The 16,106-nt window shown below is 42.0% G+C and overlaps 1 long non-coding RNA gene and 1 pseudogene across 1 annotated transcript; one reads left to right on the top strand and one right to left on the bottom strand.

The window, feature by feature from the left end:
• Window positions 1–2,139: 2,139 nt before the first annotated feature.
• Window positions 2,140–16,106, top strand: LOC145504586 (uncharacterized). The gene is made up of 3 exons (XR_014052314.1): window positions 2,140–2,225; window positions 4,282–4,381; window positions 14,819–16,106. It is a non-coding gene; the product is annotated as an uncharacterized LOC145504586 (long non-coding RNA).
• LOC145507932 (olfactory receptor 9S13-like) lies at window positions 9,097–10,046 on the bottom strand (annotated as a pseudogene).

Below are 16,106 nucleotides of genomic sequence, written 5' to 3'. Positions count from 1 at the left end.
TGTTATATTTCAATAATTATTAGACAAAGTAGATTTCAGGAGAGAATTTTGCTAGTAAAAGGACATTTTTAAATCCATTAAACATTTTTTATTTATTTTTAATTGAATATAATTGCTTTATAATATTGTGTTGGTTTCTGCCATACATCAACATGAGTCTGATATAAATACATACATGTTCCCTCCTTCTCAAAACTCCCTCCTCTCTGCCACCCCATTCCACCCCTCTGGGTTGTCACAGAGTCCTGGTTTGAGTTCCCTGAGTCATACAGCAAATTCCCACTACTTATCTATTTTACATATGGTCGTGTGTATGTTTCCATGCTACTATCTCCATTTGTCCCATCCTCTCCTTCCCCCATCCCATGTCCATAAGATTGTTTTCCTCATCTGTGTTTTCACTGCTGCCCTGCAAATATGTTCATCAGTACCATCTTTCTAGATTTCATATATGTACATTAATATATGATATTTGGTTTTCTCTTTCTGACTGACTTCACTCTGCATAATAGGCTCTAGGTTTATCCATCTCATTAGCAGTTACTCAGATGCGTTCCTTTTTATGGCTGAGTAAGACTCCGGGAGTTGGTGATGGACAGAGAGGCCTGGCGTGCTGCAATTCATGGGGTTGCAAAGAGTCGGACACGACTGAGCGACTGAACTGAACTGAATATTCCATTGCATATATGTACCATAGCTTCTTTATCCATTCATCCGTCAATGGACATCTAGATTGCTTCCATGTCCTAGTTGTTGTAAATAATGCTGTGATGAACATTGGGATGCATGTGTCTTTTTCAATAAAAGGACATATCATAATGAAATTGGAGAAGGAAATGGCAACCTACTCCAACATTCCTGCCTGGAGAATCCCGTGGACAGAGGAGCTTGGCAGGCTACAGTCCACAGAGTCACAAAGAGTTGGACATGACCGAGTGACTAACACTGACTGACTCATAATGAAATATTCAATTCTCAATACTCAATATTCAAGTGGATGACGTAAAAATTTTAAATTTGTATGAAACTGAAAAAGATTAAGTATATAAAGGAAAATTTGACAGAATTAAAAAGAAATGCAAACATCCAAATCATGGCTTATCATACAGTCTCAGTAATTGATAAGCAAACAGAAAAATTGCAGTCATATGTTAGATTTGATTCAATATATTACCTAAATGAAATTATTGGGTATAGATAGAACACTATACTCAGAAGCTGTAGAATGTAAATTCCCCTGAAGCATAGAGAACATCACTATGATAAGGTGAACAGTGTCTCCCTACAAAAAAAAATGTCCACCCCGAAAATTAGAAATTGATGTTATTTGAAAATAGGGTCTTTCAAAATGAATGTGTCAGGATGAGGTCATGCTGGATTAGGTGGACTGTAAATCCAATGACTGATTTCCTTATAAGAGGAGGAAAGGACACAAGACATAAAGACCAAGGGTGTGTAAAGGCTGAGCAGAGGTTAGAGCAACACAGCCACAGGGGAAGGAGCGCCAAGGGCACCTGGAGCCTCCAGAACCTAGGAAAAGGCAAGGGAGGATGTTTGTAAAGAAATTTAAAAGGCAGCAGGAAATGCTGAAAACTTGATTTTGGACATCTATCCTCCTGACCCATGAGGGAGTAAGTTCCTATTGCTATAAGTTGCCAACTTTGTGTTGATTAGTTGTGGTGGCCCTGGTGACTGACACGAGAGAGTAGTGAGGGAGTTTGCTCTTACCTGGCAAGGTCAGCAATACACCTTCACTCTCCAGTCTCAGGGGTGTCTCGTCTCTCCAGCTCTATGTCAAAATGCACTGTACAGGGACCTTGATCACCTTTCCCAATCCTTCCATGTTCTAGTTCACTTATTTCAGTTGCTTTAAACGTGAAAACATACCCTAATTACTTGCAGAATCTTATTTAGAGAGGCATTTAGGTTACTTCATTTTTATTTGGTTTTTCAATAGTGCATGTTATACAATGGATTTTTTTCCCCCTCTAAAGTGTATATCTAGAAAAGCATTGTTGACTAGAAAGACATATTTTTTTCTCAACTTCATTAATTTTCATGTTAATTTTACATTATAGAGACTCATTTTCTTCTATTCTTATTCATTTTGCCATCCCCTTACTCTACGCAACTGAAAAGCTAAGGCTTCCCTTTTAAGAGGTCCTGGTTCCGTGGGACTGAAGCAGTCTATGCAGTGCTCCATGATCATGGTGTTGTCTAATAAGGTGAGCATGGAGGTTACCCTTGCCAATCTCCCTTTTCTCTTCTAGTTCTCCAGAAATATGGTTTGTCTACACCCATAATATCCAAAGCAAAAGGAGGGGGATTTATTCTTCCTATAAATCGTTCTAGCATTTTGCTTTTCTTGGTGAGCAACTTCTTTCTTACGTTTACACTTATCTGACCAATTTTCTCTCAAACTGATTGTACCAATGGACTGCAATCAGCAGTGTGGGAGTCTTTGTTTTCACCATATTCCCTCATTTTCTGGGTGTGTTAAATACACATTGCTTTGTGTATTTGAGTTTTAATTCTTTGTTTTAATTTGAGTTTCCCAAATTCACAATGAATTCTAGTAACTTTCTGAAGTATTTTGGCCATCAGCAGTGGCCACAGGATTGGAAAAGCTCAGTTTTCATTCCAATCCCAAAGAAAGGCAATGCCAAAGAATGCTCGAACTACCGCACAATTGCACTCATCTCACACACTAGTAAAGTAATGCTCAAAATTCTCCAAGCCAGACTTCAGCAATATGTGAACCGTGAACTTCCAGAGGTTCAAGCTGGTTTTAGAAAAGGCAGAGGAACCAGAGATCAAATTGCCTACATCCACTGGATCATCAAAAAAGCAAGAGAGTTACAGAAAAACATCTATTTCTGCTTTATTGACTATGCCAAAGCCTTTGACTGTGTGGATCACAATAAACTGTGGAAAATTCTGACAGAGATGGGAATACCAGACCATCTGACCTGTCTCTTGAGAAACCTGTGTGCAGGTCAGGAAGCAACAGTTAGAACTGGACATGGAAAAACAGACTGGTTTCAAATAGGAAAAGGAGTACGTCAAGGCTGTATATTGCCACCCTGCTTATTTAACTTATATGCAGAGTACATCATGAGAAATGCTGGGCTGGAAGAAACACAAGCTGGAATCAAGATTGCCAGGAGAAATATCAATGACCTCAGGTATGCAGATGACACCACCCTTATGGCAGAAAGTGAAGAACTAAAGAGCCTCTTGATGACAGTGAAAGAGGAGAGTGAAAAAGTTGGCTTAAAGCTCAACATTCAGAAAACTAAGATCATGGCATCCAGTCCCATCACTTCATGGCAAATAGATGGGGAAACAGTGGAAACATTGGCAGACTTTATTTTTTTGGGCTCCAAAATCACTGCAGATGGTGATTGCAGCCATGAAATTAAAAGACACTTACTCCTTGGAAGGAAGGTTATGACCAACCTAGACAGCATATTAAAAAGCAGAGACATTACTTTGCCAACAAAGGTCCATCTAGTCAAGGCTATGACTTTTCCAGCGATCATGTATGGATGTGAGAGTTGGACTATAAAGAAGGCTGAGCGCCGAAGAATTGATGCTTTTGAACTGTGGTGTTGGAGAAGACTCTTGAGAGTCCCTTAGACTGCAAGGAGATCCAACCAGTCCATCTGAAAGGAGATCAGTCCTGGTTGTTCATTGGAAGGACTGATGTTGAAGCTGAAACTCCAATACTTTGGCCACCTGATGTGAATAGCTGACTCATTTGAAAAGACCCTGATGCTGGGAAAGATTGAAGGCAGGAGGAGAAGGGGATGACAGAAAGTGAGATGGTTGGATGTCATCACTGACTCAATGGACATGAGTTTGGGTAAACTCCAGCAGTTGGTGATGGACAGGGAGGCTTGGAGTGCTGTGGTCCATGGGGTTGCAAAGAGTCGGACATGACTGAACAACTGAACTGAACTGCCCCTGTTTTAGAATCAATTTGTTCTGTTGTATATAAATTTTACCAAGAATTAGAGGCATTGATTTTAGAGTCAAGATAGTATTTAACTTTGGAGGACAAAAAATGGGATTTAGAAAATTTTCTTTGTCTTGGTTTGGGTGATATAAAGTTCCAGAAGTGGATTTTATTTTAGTATTTTATATATTATATAATATTAGTGTAAATATGACATTTGTAGTATAAATATAAGTATTCATAAGTATAAATATAAGTGTATTATAAAGTAAGTATAATATTTGTATAAATGTAAATATTTGTGTCTTCTGCCCTGAGACTAGGAAGGTGGATGCTGTGGCTGGAGGTCTGGGTCATCATCTCTAATGACAATGTCACCTATGCCCTTGGTGAGGTGGGGCAGGAACCCTGGAAACATCTGATGTAAGTGGAACCACTGCATTCTCATCAGACCACTGACCTGGCTCCTCCATGAGAGACACTGTTTGTCAGATCTGAGCCACTGATGCCAAACCTATTCCCACTGAACTAAGTCTCACAAGGTGGAAATTTGTCCGTGTATTTTGATTATTTCTTGAACAATTCTCTTTGATGATGGTAGTGAAGGTGAGTTGACAAAAGGCCAAGTGGAGGGAATGAGCCCTTTCAGTCAATGCTTATCATTGCTCAATGGGAGATGGCAAAGCCCTGCATCCGGGTGGGCTCAGGAGGAATGGTAAAAAGTATGGGGAAGGTATTAGGGATTTTTTTTTTTTCTGTGTGAAGTTTGACTCAAGGTGGTACAACATGATATTTATTCTCTTTCCTACCAAATAACTGCTTTGATGACAACAAACATTTATGTGCATGATACATAAAAATATGGGGGGAGGAGAGAGAAAATAGTATTACTGACTAGTATGTAAGTAAATACTAGAAAACTTGTGATGTTTTGGAAATCAAAGACTGTAACTTAGTACATTAAGAGGATGATGGGGGAAAATCTCAAGATCAGCTCAATTAATGCAGGTGAATGTTTTAAAAATTCAATTCCCTTTCATTGTATATTAAAAAACAAATAGAAAATGTAAGAAAAAGTTCAACTTAATGAAATCCACAAATGAACTCCCATAGCTAACATCATACTCACTAGTAAAAGCTTTTTTTCTAAGATTAGGAACAAAATAAGAATGCCTCTTGCCACCTCTGTTTAACATAGTACTGGAGGTCCTGACTAGAGCAGGTAGGCATGAAAAAGATATAAAAGAGATCCAAGTTGATAAAGAATTTAAAAATATCTCTATTTACAGATGGCATCATATTATGTAAACAAAACCATAAATATCCATGAAAAATCTGCTAGAAATACAAAATTTAGCAAAGCATCAATATACAAAATCAGTACATTAAAATGAGAAGCACTAATATGCACTATTAATGAACTACATAAAAAGGAATTAATAAAACCAATCCATTCACAAAAATATCAAAAAGAATAAAATACTAAGGACTAAACTTAGCCAAGGGGACAAAAAACTTAGGGATATAAAACTAGAAATCATAGCTGAAAGAAATTAAAGGTATTCAACATAAGTGAAAGATATCCCAAGTGCATGAGTTGGAAGATAACAATATTACCCAATGTGTTCTGAGATTCAATGCAACCCTTATCAAAATCACAATGTTATTTTTTTCTAGAAAATGAAAATACATTTTAAATTCATATGGAGTCTCAGGGAGGCTATATGACCAAAACCAACTTGAAAAGAAATTTGGGGGTCTCAGACTTCTTTATTTCTTAACATTAAAAGCTACAGTAATCTAAACAGTATGGTACTGGCACAAAGACAGACTGGTTGAACAATGGGGCAGGATAGAGAGCTCATAAATGAACCTTCATGGTTTTAGTCAAATGACCTTCAACAAATGTCCCATGGAGAAAACACAGCCTCTTCAACAAATGGCGTCGGAGAACTATCTGTGTATGTACACAAGTGTAAAGTTGGTCCCTTACCTTGCATCATGAACAAAAACTACCTTAAAATGGAATAAAAACCTAAGTGGATGACCCGAGTCTCTTAAATCCATGAAAAAAAACATAAGAGAGAAGCTTAATAATCTTAGATTTAGCCATGGTTTCTTGGATATGACACCAACGGCATATGAAATAAAAGTGAAAATAGACATGTGGGATGATATCAAACTTAAAAACATGTTCATTAAAGGCTTAAATATTAATAACCGTGTGGAAATGCAACCTGTGGGATGGGGAAAATGTTTGCAAATGTCCAATAAGAGGATAATATTTGGAATACATAAAAATTACTACAATTAAGCCAATAACCTTATTTAAAATTTTCATATTACTTGAAGGCACTTCTCTAAAGATGATCTACAAATTGTCAACAAACATATAAGAAAATGCTCAAATCACTAATCATTAGTGAAATAAAAACAATAAAGAGATAATACTTTATAATCATTAAATGGTTGACATGAAAGAGAAAAGAGCATGTGTTGGCTACTATATGGAGAAATTGCAATGATTTTACACTGTTGATGGGAAGAAAAATGGTACATCGACTATGAAGAGTAATATAGGGTTCTCCCCAAAATTAAAAAGGTATTATTATATGATGCAATCAAACATCTGAATAGATACTAAATAAAAAAAGAAAAGAAAGAAAAGAGGTAGTCTCTCTAAGATATATTTGCATGCCTATTTACATAGCAACACTCTTCTGCATAGTCTAAAAGTGGAGGCAACCCAAGTGTTCTTTGGTGGATGAAGAGGTAAACAAAATATACACATGTGATGGAATACTATTCAGCTGCTGCAAAATGGCTAAATCTTGAAGACACTATGCTAAGTGAAACAACCAAACCCCAACAGACAAATGCTGTAGGTTTTACTTGTCTCGGGCACCTGAAGAAGTCACATTCATAGAGACAGAAAGCAGAATGGTGGGTGCCAGTGGTGAGGTAAGGGGGAAACAGGGAGTTATTGATTAGGGGCATGGAGTTCCAGGATTGCAAGATTGGAGATCTGATATACAAGAAGGTGACTATGCTAAACACTACTGAACTGCACTCTCAAAATTAGTTACAACAAAAAATGCTAATTTTTTGCATTATAAAAAGGTAGAAACTTATAAAAGTTAGTATAGAATCAACGTCAAAACTACAGTATGGTCTTGAAATGTAATGGGTTTATTGTCCACTTAAGGACAATAAAAAAACTAGAGCTGCATCATGCATATTTTGGGATTCAATGACTAGTTAACACTGAACTCAAATTCTCATCAGGCAGTAGGTTAGCTGTGAACTAAGAAACTACTGTGTACCAGCAGCTTGCAAAGCATTAACAGGATAGAATCCAAATAAACCACTTCTAACACTCTACAGTGATCTTCACTGTAAAGATCAACCAGGGGTAAAGCCAACCTGTAGGGTTTTAAAAATAATTCTCTTTAAGACTGTTTGAGAATTTCTACTCAATCTAAAATCAGACAAGCTTTACTGATTTAGTCAAATTTAGAATTAATGATCTTCTAGGATCCACAGATTCCTTTCTGTTCATACCATTAAACTGACATAATGATGAGAAATCTAGAGTCGCATACAACATATTGAGCTTTTTGTTTCATTTACAAATTTAAATGAAGATATTCCATGGAACGACAAAAATAAAATAGATGAGAGAGAGAGGAAGAAGGAAGGAAGAAGGATGAGGAAAAGAGGAGGGTGAGGAGAATAAAAGAGATGCAGAAAGAGAGAGTAGGAGACAGAATTATATAATAGCATGAGATGATAAGGAGGCATGTCATTTGGGAACAGAAAATTGTAGGCACTCCTCAGAGTGAAGGCATTATGTGAGAGGAATACAGTAATCTATGGAAGACTTAGAACTAATTTTGGAGCCCAGAGATGGGACAATGGGATCAAGAATCCAGAAAAGACCTTGGATTATCTACCCATTCAGTAATGGTGATCAACAGTCTGATGACTTGGGTGTTCTAGCCTCTTGCCCACAGTTCTCCTGAGCAGGAGAGCAGGGAGATGGAGAGCTGTGATCAGGGAGGCAGGGCACGTCCCACTGACCATAGGGTACAGACCATACCATGTGCAGGGGACCACCTTCTGGTAGCAACCATGGGAGTGGGTGACTCTGGGGAGATATGACAAGGAGGCCGTTGGGCTCTGAGTCCAGGCTGTGTGTTGAGTCCAGGGAGCAATGAAGATGGAGCTCTGAACAGGCAAGTCAGGACTGAGGGTCCAGGCTGCCCTGGGGAGTGTGGGACAGAGAGCAGGGAGCTGTGTTCTCTGCCAAGGAAGTGCACCTTCTCTCTCTAACTCCTGCCTTTGCAACAGATACTAGGACCTTCCTCCTTATTCAGAGATACCTGTCCTAACAAAGCACCATTTTCTGTGGTCTTAACTAGCCAGGGCACTATCACCTGCCAGGCTGGGTGGTGAAGGGTTACTGGGATGATGAATGTCGGGCATCCCTGGGGCTCCTAAGGGGAGAACCCAGGACAGGGAGCACTAGGAGCCTCTGAAGCAGGCGCCTGGTGCTCTCTGCTGTCTTGTTGGGTGGAGGCATCAGGGAACAGAAGCGGGAGGAGGAGGAACAGCCCTGCTGCAGGATTGAAGGGAAGCGTGGTCTTCCTAACTCCCCACAACTGACCCCCGTGTTATCACTAAGGAAGGGACAAGGCTGAACCTACAAATGCCCCTCTTCTAGGCAGTCGAGGGGAGAATGCAGAGCACATATTTACACGGATTCAGGGAAGTGAAGTGAGGGAGGAGGCATCAGAGTTTGTGTAGTTTCATGTCTTCAGTGAAGGATGTTGAATTCGGACACATGCTATTTCAGAAACTCTCTGCTCACCATCTGCCCACTCTGTTACCCAGACTTTGATATTGGAGTCTTGCCCTTTAAGGATATTAATTTTCTGTTGGCAAAAAAAATGCCTTATTCATTTTGCATCTCACACTTCAGTTTTTTTGTCCAGGTTATGCTTCCAAGAGGGATCAAATAAAATGTAGGATGAAAAAATAAATGAATGAGGAATTAATTCCTCAAATTAAACCTAGTGCCTCCTCCAAAGCCCTGTTATCCTGCCCTCAGGAAAACCAGTCTCTCTGGTCACCCTCCTTCACGGGGCTGTGTGCTTCTGCCCCAGTCTCCGCAGGGCATCCTTCACGTCCTTGTTTCTCAGACTGTAGATGAGCGGGTTGAGCATTGGGATGACCAGGGTGTAGAAGACAGACACCACCTTGCCCTGCTCCATGGACTCCACAGCTCCCGGCTGGGCATACATGACAAAAAGGGTCCCATAAAAGAGAGACACGGCTGTCATGTGGGAGCCACAGGTGGAGAAGAGCTTGTGTCTCCCTCCTCCTGAGCGCATCCTGAGGATGGTCACTGTGATGTAGCCATAGGAGATGAGGACCACGAGTGTGGTGCCCACGATGATGAGGCCACAGAGGCCAAACATGACTGCTCATTGAGGGTCGTGTCAGCACAGGCAAGCTTGAGCAGAGGGGGCACATCACAGTGGAAGTGATCGATGTGGTTGGAGATGCAGAATGGGAGGCTGAATGTAAAGCTGGCCTGCAGGATGGAGATGAAGCAACCCCCACAGTAGGAGCCCAGCATCAGGCGGGCACAAACCGAGGGGTGCATGGAGATGGGGTAGCGCAAGGGGCTGCAGATGGCCATGAAGCGGTCATAGGCCATCACGGCCAAGAGGAATCCCTCAGTGGTGATCATGGTGGAGAAGAAGAAGAACTGGGTGACACATCCTGCAAAGGTGATGACCTTGGAGGAGGACAGGAAGTTGACCAGGGCCTTGGGGGCGATGACAGACGAGTAACACAGGTCCACAAAGGAGAGGATCTTGAGGAAGAAGTACATTGGGGAGTGCAGACGGGCATCCAGGGTGATGACCACGATCATGGTGAGGTTCCCCAGGACGGCCACCACGTACAGGGCCAGGAACAGAGCAAAGAGCAGGGCCTGGGTCTGCGGGCCACCCGCAAATCCCTCCAGTACAAACTCCTGCAGAGGCATCTCTGAGAGGTTTCTGTTCCCATAGGATGACATGGCTCTCAGCTAGGCAACAAGTGGCAGAGAGCAGAGAGGTGGTGGGAGGCAATGAGAAGGAGTAGGTCAAGGTCACAAGGTTGTATTCTTTTGGAGACCAGGATCCCTTCAGTGACCCGCTGCCCCCTCACCAAGGGACAACTAGATACCCAGTCTTCTTCCAGATGAGCTCCAACTGACCTGAAACATAAACATTTCCTCTAATTCACCAATTCCTAGTATGCCTGGAACATAAAAAAGGCCAGCCACCAAAGATTTGATACTTTTGAATTGTGGTGCTGCAGAAGACTCTTGAGAGTCCCTTGGACTGCAAGGAGATTAAACCAGTCAGTCCTAAAGGAAATCAACCCAATATTCATTGGAAAGACTGATGCTGAAGCTCCAATACTTTGGCCACCTGATGCAAAAAGCCAACTCATTGAAAGAGACCCTGATGCTGGGAAAGGTTGAAGGCAGGAGGAGAAGGGGGAAACAGAGGATGAGATGGTTGGATGGCATCACTGACTCAATGGACATGAGTTTGAGCAAACCCCAGGAGGTAGTGGAGGACAAGGAAGCCTGGCGTGCTGCAGTCCATGGAGTCGCAAGGAGTTGGACGTGACTTAGTGACTGAACAATAGCAACGAAGTGTGACTGGAGCACTCGCTCTGTGGAGGACGCCTAGTGCTTGGTATGAGATGGTGAGAGAGTCAACCCTTAGGCAGGTTGATGAGAAGTGGGGTCCCTGAGGAGGAGAGAGGGGTCTGGGGCTCTCAAAGTGGAGATAGGGGTCTGGAATTCTCAAGGAGGAGGAAAGGACAAACATTTCCCCCCCTACATTCCTTAGTAAGGATTATATAACAACAATGTATCCTGCTTGAGGACAGTTTCTCCTTCCTGAAAACGTTCTGGCTAATCCTTTTATCTTAAAAATGTAAATTATGGGAGTGTAAGGATCTAGTAAGATCCTTACCATCTTGGGACATTCTTTTGATTTATTGTAATAACCAATATAAAAAGTATCTAACTACCTTGCTTAGTCTAGCGAGGGGAGCACACACTATCCCCCTTCTGATGTCTACGTCAGAAGCTTTCTCTGTCCGTTTTCTTACTTTAATAAAACTCTGCTACACAAAAGCTCTTGAGTGATCAAGGCTGGTCCCTGGTCTCGAAGCTAAATCTTCTTCAGAGATCATGAATCTGACACCGTTCACCATAAGCCATAATTTCTGGGGCTCATCTGGGATCTTCAGGACCATGTAAGAACTCTCAGAGCTCTAGACTCTGCTTTCTCAGTATGCACTCACGTTTTCTGCTTTATTTTACTAGCTCTTCTGTGTGCTTGTGTGAATGAATGACATGCCCTGTGGGAAGCAAGTGATGAGCCCTGCTGTGCGGTTTTGCAGTGCTGCATAATGACTGATGGAAGCCCCAGAAAGGGGAACCTTGTCGGGGGTTTATGTCGACCTGCCAATGCCAAGAGACACCCAACATCCCTGCGAGGGGAGTGGCCAGAGATGGGCAAATCGCGTGGACCAAACTTTCCTTTCTCGGTCACCTTTTCCTGGTCTCTTTGACCATTTTGTAATTGCATGGGGGAATTAAACCTACTAACATAATCTGTCAGATCATAAACTTTCAAGGGATTGGGACCCATGCTGTTATTGTGTACTTTTACTTAGACCCCCTGTATGGAAGTGCTTAGCTTTGTTAGAAAGTTACGAGGAGAATGTATGGAGCGAGGTGGAACTCTAGCTCCAGCAGCATGTTCAGGAACTAGACGGAACCGTAGCTTCAGTAACGTCTCTCAGGCTCGAGGTCACTCTCTTGGCTGCCTGCCTCAGGGGCCAGAGTCCCAAAAGTGAGTCTTTGTCGTGGCTGTGCCTCCAGTCTATGTGGATAGAAGCACTGCTGGTGACCGTGAGGTTTTTGAGGACACAGATCAGGAATTGCAGGATCTGGTCAGATTGGAAGTACAGTGGGCTTCTTCCTTTGCTAGTGCTGTTAGCGGACCAGAGGAGGCTCTCTGGTGGCTTTTGTCTTACCTCCTTAGATATTCTTTTTGTGGAATCTGTGGAAATGAACTGGAAGGACTGGCCCTAGTAGCTTGAGGACAAAATTCACTTTTTCCTCGCTGGCCGACCCTTCACCATCTCTTTTGCTGTCACATATACTAGCGTGGTGACACTCAGAAGGGACATCTTGGTTGTTGTTCATCCCTTTGTGACTCACAGCTTCTACTGTGGTCAGGACTGTACTCAGGAATGTGAATGGGCCCGTGGAACACTGATGCTTCCCATAGTCCTAGCTTGGGAAACATTCAGGACAGCTACTCTGTTACATTCTGTATGGCATCAGAGAAAAGGACAAGTCAAACAAAGATCTTGGTGGTAAGGAGCTAGAAATCAATCTGGGATGCCATCAGGTCTACCCCTGGTGCATTCCCCACCTCCCCCAGTGGAAGAACCAGGAGGGACGAGTAAGGCACCTGTGTTGGTAAGGGACAGACTAAGTCCTACCAGGGAAAGAAAGCTTTGGTGGAAAGTCTGTCTACACACCCATCTAGAGCAGGGAGGGAAGCCTCCAATGGGAAGAAGCCATGGCTGTGGATGCCCCTTTCTTCTCTCTTACAGGTGGGAGCTAGCAGTTCCAAAATCACTCCTTTAAAATGTATTAAAAAAAAACAACTAGGACAAGTTTGATCCCAAGAATTTAAAAAGACACACCTGATATTCTTCTGTGATACTGAATGGGCACAGTATCCTTTGGAAGACAGGGAACACTGGCCGGTTAAAGGGTCTCTCAATTATGATACTGTTTTACAACCAGACCAGTTCTGTACAAAACAAGAGAACATGAGTAGAAGAAACAAGAGAACATGGGTATGTGTTGCTCTTTATCTCTCTGCGAGATACACCAGACTTGGGTCCTAAGGTGCAGATTTGGGTGTGAAACTTTCAGTTTCCTCCTGCCCTCTTACTTTGCCCCTGTATCTGGGGTTCCCAACCGAACAGGCTGAGAATCAGGGCACTCTTCCAGGAGGGGTTTCCTCAGTCCAGATAGAAATTCAAACAGTTCCAATTGTGGTCAAGACTATTTAGAGGATCCAAAAAGTACGTAGAAGTCTTTACGGGACTAACTTTACTTTATGAGCTTACTTAGAGAGATAAAATACATGTCTTGGGACAGATGCTGACTCCTGACTTGAGAGCTCGAATTCTGAGGGAAGCTACTACTTTTGGAGATGAATGGCTTGAATGTGAGATAAGGGGAAAGAGGGAACATGAAATAGTCCTCCTCCCTACTGGGAGCCAAGCAGTTCCCACGAAAGAGCCAGACTGGGACTATAACATGGTTAAAAGAAGGTAGCATCAGAACCACCTTGCCAGATGTATTCTTGAAGGACTCAAGCAAGCACACACTAAGATTTCATGCTAAGTTGGCTGACATAGAACAGGGTGAGAAGGAAACTCCTGGTAAATTGCTAGATAATTACGGTAGGCTCTCTGTAAATTTACTGACATTGATCCTAAAACTGCAGAGGAGGAATGATCTTAAAAGATAGATTTCTCACTCAGCTGGCTCCAGATATCTGCTGTAAGTTACAAAAACAGGTGTTCAGACCAAATCTGTCTTTGGAAAAACTGTTGCAGCTGGCTCAGACAGTATATTACAGTAGAGAATATGAGGAGGAAAATGACAACAGAAAAGAACCAAAGAAAAGACCCAGGCTCCAGTGATGGCTGTAAGAACTGCTATGAATCAGCCTGAAGAGAAAAAGGGGAGGAATTGAAGTCACTGTGGAAAGGAGGGGCATCTCAAGTGGGATTGCCCTTAGGCATCTAAGCCACCCCCAGCTCCATGTCTGGTCTGCAAGGGACCATGCTGGAGGAGAGATTGCCCTCTGAGGCATAAGCCCCAGGGGTCAGACTCTCAGGACAATCAGGACTGAAGGTGCCCGGGGGTCCCCACACAAACCCCCATCCTAATAACACTTGAGGAACCCTGGGTATTAATAATTGTGGAGGGCCAATCAGTCAATCTTCTTCTAGACACTGGGGCAAATTCCTCTGTCCTCACTGAAGCCCCTGGCCTGCTTTCCTTCTGATCCACTACCATAATGGGACTATCTAGACAAGCCAAATGTTATTATTTCAGTCATCCTTTAAGCTGCAACTGGGACTCTGTACTCTTTTTCTCCTGAGTTTCCATTCGTGCTGGAGTCTCCCTCACCCCTTCTGGGGAGGGATGTACTGAGCAAGGTCCAGGCCTCTGTCTTCATAAATATGGAGCCTGCTCCTTCTCTCCCATTAATTGAATAAAATGTAAATCCTAAAGTGTGGGCTGGTGGAAAAATTGTGTGTTGAGCACAAAATGCTGTTCCTGTCTTTATCAAGCTCAAAGATCCTCACCTATTTCCACATCAAAAGCAGTACCACTAAAAGGTTAAGGAAGGGTTAAAACCCATCATTGAGAATTTAAAGGAGCGAGGGCTTTTAATTCCCTGTAATAGTCCATGCAACCACCCCTATTTTGGGTATAAAAAAATCAAATGATAAATGGAGACTAGTTTTATCAATAATAAGATTTATGAATAATCTTATTATCTCATAATAAGATTTATGAATAATAAATGAGGCTGTGGTTCCTTTTACTCATGTGCCAAAAACAAATGGATTTTCTTGCTTACAGGTCTGGGTAGACACTTTTACTGGATGGATTGAGGCCTTTCACTGCTGTAGTGAACAGGCTAAGGAAGTTATAAAACTTTTAATCCCTGAAATTATTTCCAGGTTTGGGCTGCTGCAGAGCCTCCAGAGTGACAATGGCTCCACCTTTAAAGCTGCTGTAACTCAGGGGGTGTCAAAAGCTTTAGGAATAGAATATTACTTACACTATTCCTGGAGACCCCAATCCTCAGGAACGGTTGAAAAAACTAATGACATCATTAAGAGACATTGCACAAATTAATTCAAGAGACACAAGACAATTGGCTTAAAATTCTACCCACAGCTTTAATGAGGACTTGAACTGTCCCCCCAAAGAAGGGACTGTTCCCCTTTGAATGTATTTGTGGAAGACCCTTCTTATGCACAGACATTGTTATAGACCCTGAAGCCTTAGAATTAACTATGTGACTCAGCTTTCAGCTTTTCAACCTCCTCATCAATTGAAGGCTTACCATGGTGGGTTTCTCCACTTCAAGGGAAGGACTTTCTTCAACTCTGTGAATACCTTCACCACCAAGAACAATCGTATGTGACGCCTCTTGTTGATCTGATGACATCTAACAGTCCTAAGATGGACTGGTATAACTTAACTAAGGACATAATGTGACTTTTAATTTTATGTTTTAACTTGGTTTAATGAGTATTTTGCCTTACATCTGTAACTGTAAAATGGGGTTTGTTTCTAACCGTCTGAAAGCTTTTAAGTTACAGATGGTTGTCCAGGCTCCTACAAGTGCTACAGCCTCCTCCAACTATTACTTGGGGCCTCTGGTCAAAGACCCTCCTATGAGGGTTAGCAGAATATGTTTCCTCAACAGTTTAGGGACTATGCCCCTCAATAGCAAGAAGTAGTTATGGAATGAAAACGATGCCCCTTTCCCTTGGCAACATAATTCTCCTAAAAGAAAAGGGGGGAATCAAAGAGTCAATTCCTAGGCAGATTGATAAGAACTCCAGGGTCCCTGAGGAGGAAAAAGGGGTCTGGGGTTCTCAAAGAGGAGATAGGGGTCTTGAATTCTCAAGGAGGAGGGAAGGACAAACATTTTTTTTTTCCTTCTACATTCCTTAGTAAGGATTATATAACAACAATGTATCCTGCTTGAGGACAGTTTCTCCTTCCTGAAAACCTGGCTAATCCTGTTATCTTAAAATATAAATTATAAGAGTGGGTCTAGTAAGATCTTTACAACCTTGAGACATTCTTTTGATTTATTGTAATAACTAATTAAAAAAGTATATAACTCCCTTGCTTAGGCTGGCAAGGGGGGCACGCTCCATCCCCCTTTTGATGTCTATGTCAGAAGCTTTCTCTGTCTGTTCTCTTACTTTAATAAAACTCTGCTACACAAAA

This window comes from Giraffa tippelskirchi, chromosome 5 (genome assembly GCF_054371585.1).
Source record: "Giraffa tippelskirchi isolate mGirTip1 chromosome 5, T2T-mGirTip1v1.2.pri, whole genome shotgun sequence".
Classification (NCBI taxonomy): domain Eukaryota; kingdom Metazoa; phylum Chordata; class Mammalia; order Artiodactyla; family Giraffidae; genus Giraffa; species Giraffa tippelskirchi.
The sequence above is the reverse complement of the archived record's forward strand: the minus strand, read 5'-3'. Positions and strand labels throughout refer to the sequence as shown.